This window comes from Pleurodeles waltl, chromosome 9, assembly GCF_031143425.1.
Source record: "Pleurodeles waltl isolate 20211129_DDA chromosome 9, aPleWal1.hap1.20221129, whole genome shotgun sequence".
Classification (NCBI taxonomy): domain Eukaryota; kingdom Metazoa; phylum Chordata; class Amphibia; order Caudata; family Salamandridae; genus Pleurodeles; species Pleurodeles waltl.
In genome coordinates, this window is record NC_090448.1 from 332,136,475 (window position 1) to 332,149,700 (window position 13,226).

Here is a 13,226-nt window from a genome sequence, read left to right on the forward strand (position 1 = left end):
GACCCCTACACTATTCCTAGAGAGAGTGGACGGATGTGCCCAAAAGGTAGTGAATACTACTGGTAGTGATATTCATGGACACATCTATCGCCTCTTTGGAGGTGTGCCCTTTTCCCTCAGAATACTTACTCTTTCCTTTTTGATTCAGGAAGGTCGACATCTGTCACCATTTGTTTGTAATTGGCCGATGACCAATTCAACTTCTTTGAGGCTCTTTTAACCAAGCTGTGCAACTTTGTCATGAAATGGACAATGGGGGTGATTCTAACCCTGGCGGTCGGTGATAAAGCGGCGGCCAACCCGCCAACAGGCCGGCGGTCCAAAAAATGGAATTCTGACCCTGGCGGGAACCGCCAACACAGCCCGCCACATTAACACTCCGACCGCCACCGCGGTACAGACAAACAGCGCGGCGGTCACCGCCAACAGGCAGGCGGCAGACAATGTACCGCCCACAGTATCACAACTCACCAATCTGCCACCTTTTCCGGGGCGGGAGCCCCGCTGATAAAAACACGGCGGAAACAGACTACGGACGGGAAAACGCTCACCAAAACACACTCCACGAGTACGGAGGACAGCATGGAACCCGAATTAAACATCCTACCTGCACTCGTCTACCTGCTCATCTACCACGAGTACGAACTCCGGCGCAGACGACAACGGTGAGTACTGCACCTACGACACACGGGAGGGGGGAGGAGGAAAGGTTACGGGCACACGCATATGCGACCCCCACCCCCGCAAACTATGTACACACCAATGCAGAGCAACAATGCATAGTGACACCACCCAAACCCCCCTGAAAAATGCAAAGACATAATTAAATTGTGAACCAAATTTTTATATAAAAAATAGACTCTGAGACGTATCGGCAACTATGCAAAATATCCATAACAAAATAATACTATACACACTGCCATGGCGAACCGAGGCAATTAGTCCGCTACATCCAAGTCAAATGGAACAGTCCGTGGGCTACAGTGTAGCGACACAAGGGCAAAGCCCACACAGGAGACCTGAGTCCTTTGGAGAGAACACTGCAGGGGCATCTGATGAAAATACTACAGGCACCTCAGGGGGAAGGGAAGGGGGGGGCACCACAGCCACATGAGTCCACGACGCAAGATCCACGAAGGGGCCACCATGCCCACTGTGCCATCCTGGGGAGTGCAAAGCCACAGTCTCTCAAGTCTCTACAGTGGGTGGGTTGCCCACTGTACCATCCTGGGGAGTGCAAAGCCACAGTCTCTCAAGTCTCTACAGTGGGTGGGTTGCCCACTGTACCATCCTGGGGAGTGCAAAGCCACAGTCTCTCAAGTCTCTACAGTGGGTGGCTTGCCCACTGTACCATCCTGGGGAGTGCAAAGCCACAGTCTCTCAAGTCTCTACAGTGGGTGGGTTGCCCACTGTGCCATCCTGGGGAGTGCAAAGCCACAGTCTCTCAAGTCTCTACAGTGGGTGGGTTGCCCACTCTGCCATCCTGGGGAGTGCAAAGCCACAGTCTCTCAAGTCTCTACAGTGGGTGGGTTGCCCACTCTGCCATCCTGGGGAGTGCAAAGCCACAGTCTCTCAAGTGGATAACAGTCTCCACTGGTCAAGGAGGAGGCATGGTGGGCACAGTGAACCATAAACAGTGCTTGAGATGAAGGGGCCCAGCGGAGCGGTGCTTGAGATGAAGGGGCCCAGCGGAGCGGTGCTTGAGACGGCGGGGCCCAGCGGAGCGGTGCTTGAGAAGAAGGGGCCCAGCGGAGCGGTGCTTGAGATGAAGGGGCCCAGCGGAGCGGTGCTTGAGATGAAGGGGCCCAGCGGAGCGGTGCTTGAGACGGCGGGGCCCAGCGGAGCGGTGCTTGAGATGAAGGGGCCCAGCGGAGCGGTGCTTGAGACGGCGGGGCCCAGCGGAGCGGTGCTTGAGATGAAGGGGCCCAGCGGAGCGGTGCTTGAGACGGCGGGGCCCAGCGGAGCGGTGCTTGAGAAGAAGGGGCCCAGCGGAGCGGTGCTTGAGATGAAGGGGCCCAGCGGAGCGGTGCTTGAGACGGCGGGGCCCAGCGGAGCGGTGCTTGAGACGGCGGGGCCCAGCGGAGCGGTGCTTGAGACGGCGGGGCCCAGCGGAGCGGTGCTTGAGACGGCGGGGCCCAGCGGAGCGGTGCTTGAGATGAAGGGGCCCAGCGGAGCGGTGCTGGAGCCGGCGGGGCCCAGCGGAGTGGTGCTTGAGAAGAAGGGGCCCAGCGGAGCGGTGCTTGAGACGGCGGGGCCCAGCGGAGCGGTGCTTGAGATGAAGGGGCCCAGCGGAGCGGTGCTTGACAGGAAGGGCCCAGCGGAGCGGTGCTCTTCTGCACAGCGGGCCCTGTTCAGCGGTGCTCTTCTGCACGGCGGGCCCTGTCCAGCGGTGCTCTTCTGCACGGCGGGCCCTGTTCAGCGGTGCCTATCTTCATGGCGGGCCCTGTTCAGCGGTGCTCTTCTGCACGGCGGGCCCTGTTCAGCGGTGCTCTTCTGCACGGCGAGCCCTGTTCAGCGGTGCCTATCTTCACGGCGGGCCCTGTTCAGCGGTGCTCTTCTGCACGGCGGGCCCTGTTCAGCGGTGCTCTTCTGCACGGCGGGCCCTGTTCAGCGGTGCCTATCTTCACGGTGGGCCCTGTTCAGCGGTGCTCTTCTGCACGGCGGGCCCTGTCCAGCGGTGCTCTTCTGCACGGCGGGCCCTGTCCAGCGGTGCTCTTCTGCACGGCGGGCCCTGTTCAGCGGTGCTCTTCTGCACGGCGGGCCCTGTTCAGCGGTGCACATCCAGTAGGTTCAAGGGAGCCAGACCTGGCCTGGACTCCGTGCTCAGACGCCCTCCGGCCGTGATGTTCCTGGGCCCTTCGGTGACGGAGTCCTGGGCCCTTTGGTGTCCTCCTTTACAGCTGGGATGTGGCATGTGGGGCCCACCTGCTCCGCGCTCCTGCTGGCTGACGTCTCCGCCCTGCTGCCCTTACGCTCCTTAGATGGGGCTCTCGGGCCCTTGCCTCCCCTAGACGTTGTGGCTGGTGAAGTGGGCGAACTCTGCTCCTTGGGGGCAGCCGTGTCAGTCTTCGCACGGCGGCCCTTGTGTTTCCTGGTCCTCTTGCCGGGGGGGGGCTGGATGTGTCCTTGCTGCTGATGGAGGTGTCACTGCTGGCAAAGGATGGGCTCCAGAACCCATGCACAACAGTGACACCCGAAGTTGGGCTGGTGATGGCTGTGGTGCTCTTGGGACTCTTTGCAGATGGAGGGGGTAGGTCATCGGAGGGGAAGAGGTCAAGATTAGCCAGGAAAAGTTTTTTAGGGCCAAGGTAAAAGGTAGGAGAAGTGGAGATGGAAGTGGAGGAAGAGGATGTGGTTGTAGGAGAGTCAGGTGTGCTGTCATTGGGTGAAGGTGCAGGTGCTGTAGGCTGTTGTGAGGTGGATGTCTGTTGGGTGGGTGTCTGCCTGCGTTTGTGTGTCTTGGAAGGGATGGTGACAGACACAGTGGGAGAGGACACAGGGGACGTGTAAATGGCAGTGGGGGTGGTGACTGCACGCGTGCGGACTGTACAGGAGGGTGTGGTGGTGATGGAAGCACTGGCTGATGTTGGTGTGCATGCAGGTGTGAGTGGAGACGTCACAGGGAGGGAGGAGGGAGACGAGGAGGAGGGGGACACAGGGGTGGTAGTGACTGTTGGGATGTCTGCATCTGTGTGTTGCTTGGGTGAGTGTTTGTGGGATCTGTGGTGCTTGTGTCTGGATGAGCTGCCCTTGGGTGTTGAGGTGTGTGCAGGCTGGTCAGATGGTGTGGATGGGATAGGCTGAGGAACAGGAGACAGAGACAGGGTGGAGGCAGTCAGAAGAGGGAGGCTGGAAACAGGGACAATGGCTGCCGTCAGTGCTGAGGCCAGAGCATTGAACGATCGTTGATGGGCAGCCTGACCCGAATGAATGCCCTCCAGGTAGGCATGGCTCCGATGCACCTCCCTTTCTACCCCCTGGATGGCATTCAAAAGGGTAGTCTGCCCAACAATGAGTGTCCTGAGGAGATCAATGACCTCCTCACTGAGGGCAGCAGGGGTAACAGGGGCAGGGGCTGAGGTGCCTGGGGCGAAGGAGACGCCCGCCTTCCTGGGTGAGCGGGCACGGAGCGTAGGCTGAGGGGCTGCTGGGAGGGCAGGGCTGGTGCGCTGGGTGGCGGCTGTACCTGTAGAGGCGGGGGGCCCGGATGTTGCCGCCACCGCTAGGGAGCTCCCATCCGAGGACGTGTCGCTGTCGCTGCTCTCACCAGCGGTCCCCGTCGTGGTGCTCCCCTCGCCCTCCGGCTCACTTGGGCCCTCGGTGTCTGTTCCTGTGCCCACCGGGGCCTTGTGGCTTGCAGCTCCCTCGTGCTCCGATGCCAAATCTCCTCCGCCTGATGATGCTAATGCACACATGCACAAGAAGATGAAGAAGAAGGGTGGGGGGAGAAAGAGAAGACCTGGTTGAGTGCATGCAATGTCAACACCGTTGGCGGAGAGGACAGACACAGGAGCCGCATGCACTAAGCCGCGCATTCGGGGCACACTACTCAGTACTTCTGACTCGGACAACAGGTCAGGAGACGACAAGCGCGCACATGTGTGAGGCTGGACCATCAATAGCTGGACTTGTCACCCTACGGAGGTGGGGGCCGGGAGCACAGGACCATGCCTAAGGGAGAGGACTACACTACAGAAAGCGCCCTGGCCTAATGTCACCCCCAACCCTCCTCCCCCACCCAGACGCCTCCACTGCGCAGAAAGATAGCTGAATGTGCTGATACTCACCCCCTTGTGTCTGCTGTGATGCTCTCAAGCGCCCATCCAACTCCGGGTAGGCCACCGCCAGGATCCGGGACATCAGGGGGGTCAGGGTACGACTGGCACCCCTCCTAGGGTGGGAGGCCATCCCCAGCAGTGACTCGGCGGTCTTCCTGGTTCCGCGGCGGATGTCCTCCCACCTCTTGCGGCAGTGGGTGCCCCGTCTGACGTGGACCCCCAGGGCCCGGACTTCCTTGGCGATGGCACGCCAAATCCCGACTTTCTGATGGGCGCTGACCTATGTGACATGTACAGGGTGGGAAGGAAACAATCATCAACTTACTGCATGTTAGATGTGATTGGCCCCCCCTCCCCAACCTTGCAATATAGCACATGCTCTCATCTGTCGTGCGTTGCACTCCTCATTCGCCCCCCACCCCACCAACTTACATCCACCCCACTCCACACAGGCATCGCCCATTCCATGTGCACCCGGTGTACTCACCTGTTGGTCTGGAGGACCGTAGAGTAACGCATACTGGGGGAGGACCCCATCCACGAGCTTCTCCAACTCTTCAGACGTGAAGGCAAGGGCCCTTTCCCCAGTCGCAGAAGCCATTGTCACTTCCAGACCGAGTTCACAGCAGCACTTGCAGTATAGGTCCTCTCCTGTGGATGATCAGGTCTCGAGTGATTAAGCAGATAGAAAATGGTGGTCACGCCCGCGGCGGTGCGTACCGCGGCGGTGCGTACCGCGACCGCCGGCGCACTACGTCATTGGCTCCTGAAACCCATAGGCTTCAATGTTATCCAATGCGGCTCCGTATAGCGGTCTTCGACCGCCTACCGCCACGGTGTGCTCCGCCAGCGCAGTGACCTTACATCCCATTGTCCCACTTCACAGGTCAGGCAGCCGCCATTTCAAGGGCCCACATGGCATAATCTCTACTGCGACACACAGGCCTAGGCCTGGCATTGCCACACATACACGCCTTTCAATACCTAGATAACCGTGTGCCATGCAAGCAGTGGTGAACGTACCAGTGATTATCTTGACTCTGTGCTCCATGTTGTCCTTCCTAGGCACCGTCCACTGGGATTTGCGAGGAGAAGGATGAATCCTCGCGTGTACCGACCGCTGGTGGACCTGTCGACAATGGAAGAACGCCATATCATACTACGATACCGACTTGACCGTGCCACCATCCATGAACTGTGTGCCCAGCTGGAGCCAGCCCTGATGTCCCCCATCCGTCAACCCACAGGAATTCCCCCTCTGGTGCAGGTGCTGTCAGTCCTCCATTTTCTTGCAAGTGGCTCATTCCAGACAACAGTGGCCATGTCATCTGGAATGTCTCAGCCAATGTTTTCTAAGGTTTTGTCTAGAGTGTTGTCTGCCCTGACGAAACACATGCGGAGTTACATTATATTCCCAGAGGAGGTTGATTTGCCCACTGTGAAGGGTGATTTTTATGCCCTTGGACATATTCCCAACATAATTGGTGCCATTGATGGGACCCATGTAGCCTTAGTCCCCCCAAAAGACGATGAGCAGGTGTACAGAAACAGGAAGAGTTACCATTCTATGAACGTCCAGGTGGTCTGTTTGGCTGACCAGTACATCTCCCATGTGAATGCCAAGTTCCCTGGGTCAGTGCATGACGCGTATGTGATGCATAATAGCAGCATCCCTTTTGTGATGGAACAGCTACAGAGACAACGTGTGTGGCTAATAGGTGACTCTGGTTACCCCAACCTGCCTTGGCGATTGACCCCAGTGAGGAATCCCCGGACCAGGGCTGAGGAACGGTACAATGAGGCCCATGGGCGAACTAGGAGGGTCATTGAAAGAACCTTTGGCCTCCTGAAGGCCAGGTTTAGGTGTCTGCATATGACAGGGGGATCCCTGATGTACTCACCAAAGAAGGTGTGCCAGATCATCGTGGCCTGCTGTATGCTTCACAATCTGGCATTGCGACGTCAGGTGCCTTTCCTGCAGGAGGATGGTCCAGATGGTGGTGTTGAAGCAGCTGTAGAGCCTGTGGAGAGTGAAGAGGAGGAAGACTCAGAGGACGACCCAGACAACAGGGACAGAGTTATCCAACAGTATTTTCAGTAGCACACAGGTAAGAATCACACACGCCATTTTAATTTTCCTGACTGCCTCGTTTTTCTCAACTTTGTCTATGACCCCCCAGTTATTTGAAACTGATGTTTGATTCTCCCTTCCCTTTTCAGTGCTGTATGACCCACTGCGTGACTTCTGCTTGGTTAGCCCATGGACTAATGCTTATTGATCTCGGTATGTGTTCAGCACAAAGTTTACAGAACATAATTGATCGGTAATGTGTTTTATATTTGTAAATAATACAGCCTGACTCCAGCATGATTTCAGTGCATTGAGTGATTTATTTTTGGTGCTAGATAATGGTACATGATATAAACACGGTGATGGGTGGGGGTGGAGTAATGGCCATGGCAGAGTCCAGTTCTCAGTCTCACAGGTGCATTGTCCATATGCCTGTGGAAGGATGGAGCAGGGGCAGTTCAAGGTTGGACAGGGTGGCAATGTGGGACAGTGGGATGACTTCAGGGGGTATCTCATGCTGGCGGGGGTCTTGACATCCTACTCTGTCGATTTTTTTGATCTCAGGCTCCTCTTGCAGGGTGGTTGTTCTTCAGCAGGAGGTGGGGTTCTGGTGGCCTGTCGTTGTGGTGGGGCCTCCTGTTCACTAGCGCCGGCGGAGGTGGTAGGCTGTTCCTGGTCCGGGCTAGTGACAGGGGCCCTGTGTGGTGCCACATGGTCCCGCAACGTGTCTTCTATCCGGTGGAGGGCCTGGACTAGGCTCCCCATGGCGGTAGAGATGTTGGTGAGATGATTGTTGAACCCCATGTAGCGTTCCTCCTGCTGTGCCTGGATCTCCTGGAATCTGGCCAGTACCGTCGCCATCGTCTCTTGTGAGCGGTGGTAGGCTGCCATGATGGTGGTGAGGGCCTCTTGGAGAGTCGGTTCCCTGGGCCTCTCCTCCCCCCCGTCGCACAGCAGCCCTCCGAGTTGCCCTGTTTCCCCCGGACTCTGTCCCCTACCACTGCCCCCAGGTTCCTGTTGTTTTTGGGGTGGTGGGTTAGCCTGGGGGCCCTGTAGTTGGAGACACACCGCTGATTGACCTGTCCTAGAGACAGAGCCATGGGCCCGCTGGGTGGAAGCTGTGCTGTTGTTCCCAGAGGGGGTTGGGTCTGCTGTGGCCTGTGTGTGGGGAACCGACTGTCCAGAGGTCCCCGATGGTCCGGGCTGGTCGTCAGGTTCCAGGTCGACAGAGCTGCTGTCATCACTGGGTGCCTCTTCCGGGGGGGGGATGGACATTTCTGGACCCTCCTGGCCGGTGTGTTGGCGTTCGGGTCCTGCATGGGGTAAGAGAGTATGGTTATTGTTTCTGTGTGTGCTATTGTGTGCGATTTATGGGTGCCCTTGTCCCCCAGTGCTGTCATTCCCTTTGGGGAGGTGTTGTGGGGGTGTTGGGGGGGGGGGTATGTGAAGTGGTCATGCTTAGGTGATGGGTGTCCATAGTTTGTGGTGGCATGCAGGGGTTGGTGTTGGGTGGGTTGTGCTGGGGAGACATTCTCAGGGAGGATGTGTGATGGGGGGTTGGGGGTGAGGGTGGTGGTGGGGGTTGGCATGCTGGGGGGGGTGAAGTAGTTGAGATTGTACTTACCAGAGTCCATTCCTCCGTGTACTCCAGCGAGGCCATCAGGATGCAGGATGTTTAGTACCTCTTGCTCCCATGCTGTGAATTCGGGTGGTGTGGGTGGGGGTCCCCCGCCAGTCTTCTGCACTGCGATGTTGTGTCGCGAGACCATCGAGCGCACCTTTCCCCGTAAGTCGTTCCAACGTTTGCGGATGTCCTCTCGATTTCTGGGATGCTGTCCCACCGCGTTTACCCTGTCCACGATCCGCTGCCATAGCTCCGCCTTCCTGGCTATAGTGGTGTGCTGCACCTGTGAGCCGAAGAGCTGGGGTTCGACTCTTATGATCTCCTCCACCATGACCCGGAGTTCTTGGTCCGAAAAGCGTGGGTGCCTTTGGGGTGCCATGGGGTGGTGTGGATGAGGTGTGGGGTGGTGGATATGGTGAAGAGTGTGTTGGTGTGTGGTGCTTTGTGCTTCTATGTGGTGTGTGTGATGGTGTAGTGTGCCTCTGTGTGATGTAGCTCTCTATTCTGTGATGTGTCTCTCTCTCCTTCGTCTCTGATCTTCGGTCGTAGGGGTTTGTGGGTGATGTGGGTGTGTGTTTTTTAGTTGGTTGGATGTGTGGGAGTGTTGTTTGTATGTGTGTCAGGTGTGTGTATTTCAAATTGTCCAATGTGGCTGTGTTTTGGAGCTGTGTGTGTATTTTGACCACGGCGGTGTGTCCCGCCAATGGAATACCGCGGTTGAAAGACCGCCGCGTGGATTCGTGGGTCAGAATGGCATGGGCGTGTTTGTGTTGGCGTGACGGTGGAGGTTTGGTCATCTCCAGTTTTCCGCGGCCCGCTGATGTGGCGGCCTCCCTTGGATGTCGGGATTTTGGCGGTTCTGCCGTTGTGGGTCAGAATGACCGTGGCGGTTTACCGCGGCCGCGGTGGTAGAATGGCGGACTTCTGACCGGCGGTAAGGGCCTTTTACCGCCGAGGTCAGAATGACCCCCAATGTGTTTTGTTATTCCGACGGCTGGGGTGATATAATGACTCTAATCACCCTCTTGTGCATTCCTCCTCGTCCTAGCAGTCATCCTCAGCTAAATCTTTTTCCTCCTGCTGTTGGTCTGTAGGTAGAGCAGGGATTGCCAGTTACACGATAAAAGGGATGGTGGTTGTGGTGGAGGGAGTGAGAGCAGTAGCAATTATACACTGTAATTTGATCAGATCTACACAGACATGTAAACAGGATGGTTCTGATAGCAAGGGCTGTAGTGGATGGCATCATAATCTTCACCATACATCAACCTACGGTAATAGCTGTACTGGTTCTCAGCTTCTTGAAAGTAGGGACTGTGGCTTCCCCAAGACTTGTCATCTTTATCCTGCACCACAACTTGCTTGGGATATTGGTCGCTGGCACACATTTTGACAATGCACTGGCTATGGCTGCAGGCTGGCCCACAAGGATCTAATTTGAGGCACTGGTAACTATGATCCTATGACACAATAATTAAAATCCTTAAATTGCGACCTGCTGGAATCCAAATGTGCTTCTAAATTGCTTTACATTACTACTTAACCTACACAAACTAACCAGACAACAAACAAAGATTAAAACTGTCACAGAAAAACACACAGGGCCACATTGTGGGTTTGGCGGGCAGCAGAGGCCGCCCGCAAAACTCATACCGCCACTAGACTGCCATTGCGGTCTAAACCATGCCAGCCCTATTTTGAGTTTCCTGCTGGGTCGGCGGGCAGAAACAGTGTTTCTGTCCACCGGCCCAACGGGAAACTGGACTGCAATGTGGCGGTGCACGACAGGGCTGTGCCTTGGGCCCCTGCACTGCATGAGCAGTACAGGGGCCCCCGTCGCCCCCATTCCGCCAGCCTTTCCATGGCGGTGAAAGGCTGGCAGTATAGGGACTCATAATCCCCAGGGTGGCACTACCCTAGTGGGTTACAACTGCTGGAACTGCCAGGCTGACTACTGGTGGCAACCTGGTGGTGTTGGCGGTAGGACTGTGGCAGCTCTGCCACAGTCATAATGTGGCGGTCTGACTGCCACTGTGGGTCTGGCAGTCTGAAGACCGCCAGACTCATAATGAGGCCCATAGTCAGAGAAAGGAAGCCCCTAAGCTAGACACTTTAGATGCTACAGACAACATGTTTCCTGAATCCTTCTGTGGTTCTGCTCTTCATATAACAGCTCCTGAGATCACTGACAAGGTCAAATTCATTTAAACTCTGAGACCTCAAGATGATTATTGTTTACAGACATCCTTTTTTTACTATTTCCCTAAACATCCTATACCTGTTATGCCTTCTCATCTTACTTAATTAAGCCTCTCCAATCTGAAACTGCTCCGCATGTTGGTTTCTCATCAATGTAACATATCTCATATCCTTTATGTTTTGCCCACCATTGAGTTCTCTGGCACCCTTCTGAACTTCACCCTCAATATAAAGGCCAAAAAACAAATATATAAGTTTGTTTCCCAAGGAACTCACAACAGCTTGATGCTATTGGAGTTAAGGCAACAGTAAAGGTACCACTATCTGAATTTTTGATAGGTCAGTACCAAACAAAACCTTTTACAGACATGACCATGACCCACAGTTAGTGATTCCTTTAGCCTCAACCTCAGTGTTACTATGCCATAAAAAAGTGAAATTTAGAAAAATTGTAATTACAGTGTTAATCGGAGTTAGACATTGTGGTACAGAAGCAATGTCACGCCATTTTTTCATTTAAATGTTCACACTTTTAATTAATCATACCAACATCTTTCAAGCTCCACCCCTCCTCTCAAAACTGGAGCAAATCTTCTGCCATTTCAAAAAATATATACGCAATTTCCCCCCTCCCACAATATCTGCTGCTCCTGTTTATTCAGGACAAAGTAGTTCTTTGGCTGCAGAACTTGTCCATGCACAATGCCACATTTCAACTTGGACAGCATGGCTGATGGTGCATATTGCACAGTGATTCACCGATCTGCAGACTAGCCCAGAAGACAAGTAAATATTTTCAGAGTGAAAAGTACTATGCGAGAGAGGGAGAGTGAACACGAAACTGAGACTTATAAAAGTATCAGACTGGACAAGTCTCTAAACACTTGGGAGGAGCAGAGAGGAATCTTCTGTTTGCATTTCCAAGGCATAATTCTGTTTTAAAAAGTAATTTTCTCAGGCCCATATTTATACTTTTTTAGCGCCGCATTTGCGCTGCTTTTTGACGCAAAAACGGTGCAAACTTACAAAATCCAATTGGAATGTAGCGCTAAAAAAGTATAAATATGGGCTCGCAAACTCTGCCTTTTAGGCACAAGAAGCATAAATGTATCCCTTGTGGTCGTTTTTAAATAAAAGTGAATAATGTTCAGCTGACAGTATACGCTGATGGATTTTAAGTCCAAAGATTTGTAAAGACGTTAACAAAGCAGCTTACTCTTTTTCAAGACAAAAATAAAATTTATGAATACCACATTCATTGTTGATAAAACTGCAAACTGCTGTTCAACTGAAAATTTATTATAAAAAAATTCGAATTAAAGCCAGTTAACAGTTTTGTTCCAGAAGTATCTAAACACGCATCTAGTCTATGCAGAAAAAGTTACTTATTCCCCGATCCCAAAAAAATAGGGTGGGGCAATTTCATTTTAAGTTGCACATGGAACTGCATATGTTTCGTCGTAAATTGCAAAGGAAGAAAATAATCATGGAAGAGGAGAGACGTTTTTTCCATCATGTTTGCTGGTTCACCTAAGGCTGTACAGGTGGTTGTTGTGGTGGCTGCGGCTGCTGCTGTCCTGGATGAGGATCTGGTGGAGCTTGTCTTCGCCCTGTTGCTCGAGGTACAGCAGGATGCTGTCTCTGCCTGTCAGCAATTACTGTTCCTAACAACAAGGCAATGATGGTCATGAGGTACAGGTCCCACTCAGGTCCCAGTAACTGGCCCATGTCCACTTGGGAGAATAACTCATTCACCTGAAATAAAACAACAGCATTGTTGAAGGGTGCCTCTCCTTACTGATCTTCAATGAAGGCTGGCATACCTCTATCAACTTGTACCCTACTGTGAAGTTAGTCACTTTCTGGCTGGCTCGTTGGGGGTTTGCTCTTCTAGTTACGTGAAATATCTCTTTTCTATTACGAAATTCACTTCTGCTGTGCAGAACTGTTTTGCTTTTACCACAATTTAGTAACCCAAAAGCGTGTATATGAAAAGGAACACAAAACAGCCACGAAAAAATAAGGAATGGCGATGAAAATCTTCAGAGGAAAATATATTGACTACGACCCAAAACTGGAAGGACACTAGCACATTCGCACAATTAGTAAGTATTTTGCTTAAATGCTCTGAACACAGTAGCTAGAGAGTAACTTTCTAATTCTAATTCTGTGTGGACTATTATTTGTAACGGTAATACTACCCAAAAAAAATACAGAAGTGCAGAGTCCTGTATTAAATAAAAAATTACTTACGGTAATTATTTTTCTGGTGAATACTCAATCTACTTGCAGAATCCTCACATTAGAATATCCCACAGGCACACAGTGGATCCAGAATCTTTTGCAATAGGTCCCTGATGCTGATATGTGGCGCTTGGTCCATCTCAATGCCGGAAGTGGAGTCGTTGTGACGTGACTGGAGCCACGAAGTTGTCAGCTTATTGTATAAGTGTGGAATATGACCTTCCTTCTCAGAATGAAGGGTTGGTGAGGAACCTGCAGGCACAGAGTATCCACCAGAAAGATCATTACCGAAGGCAGGTAATTTCCTTCT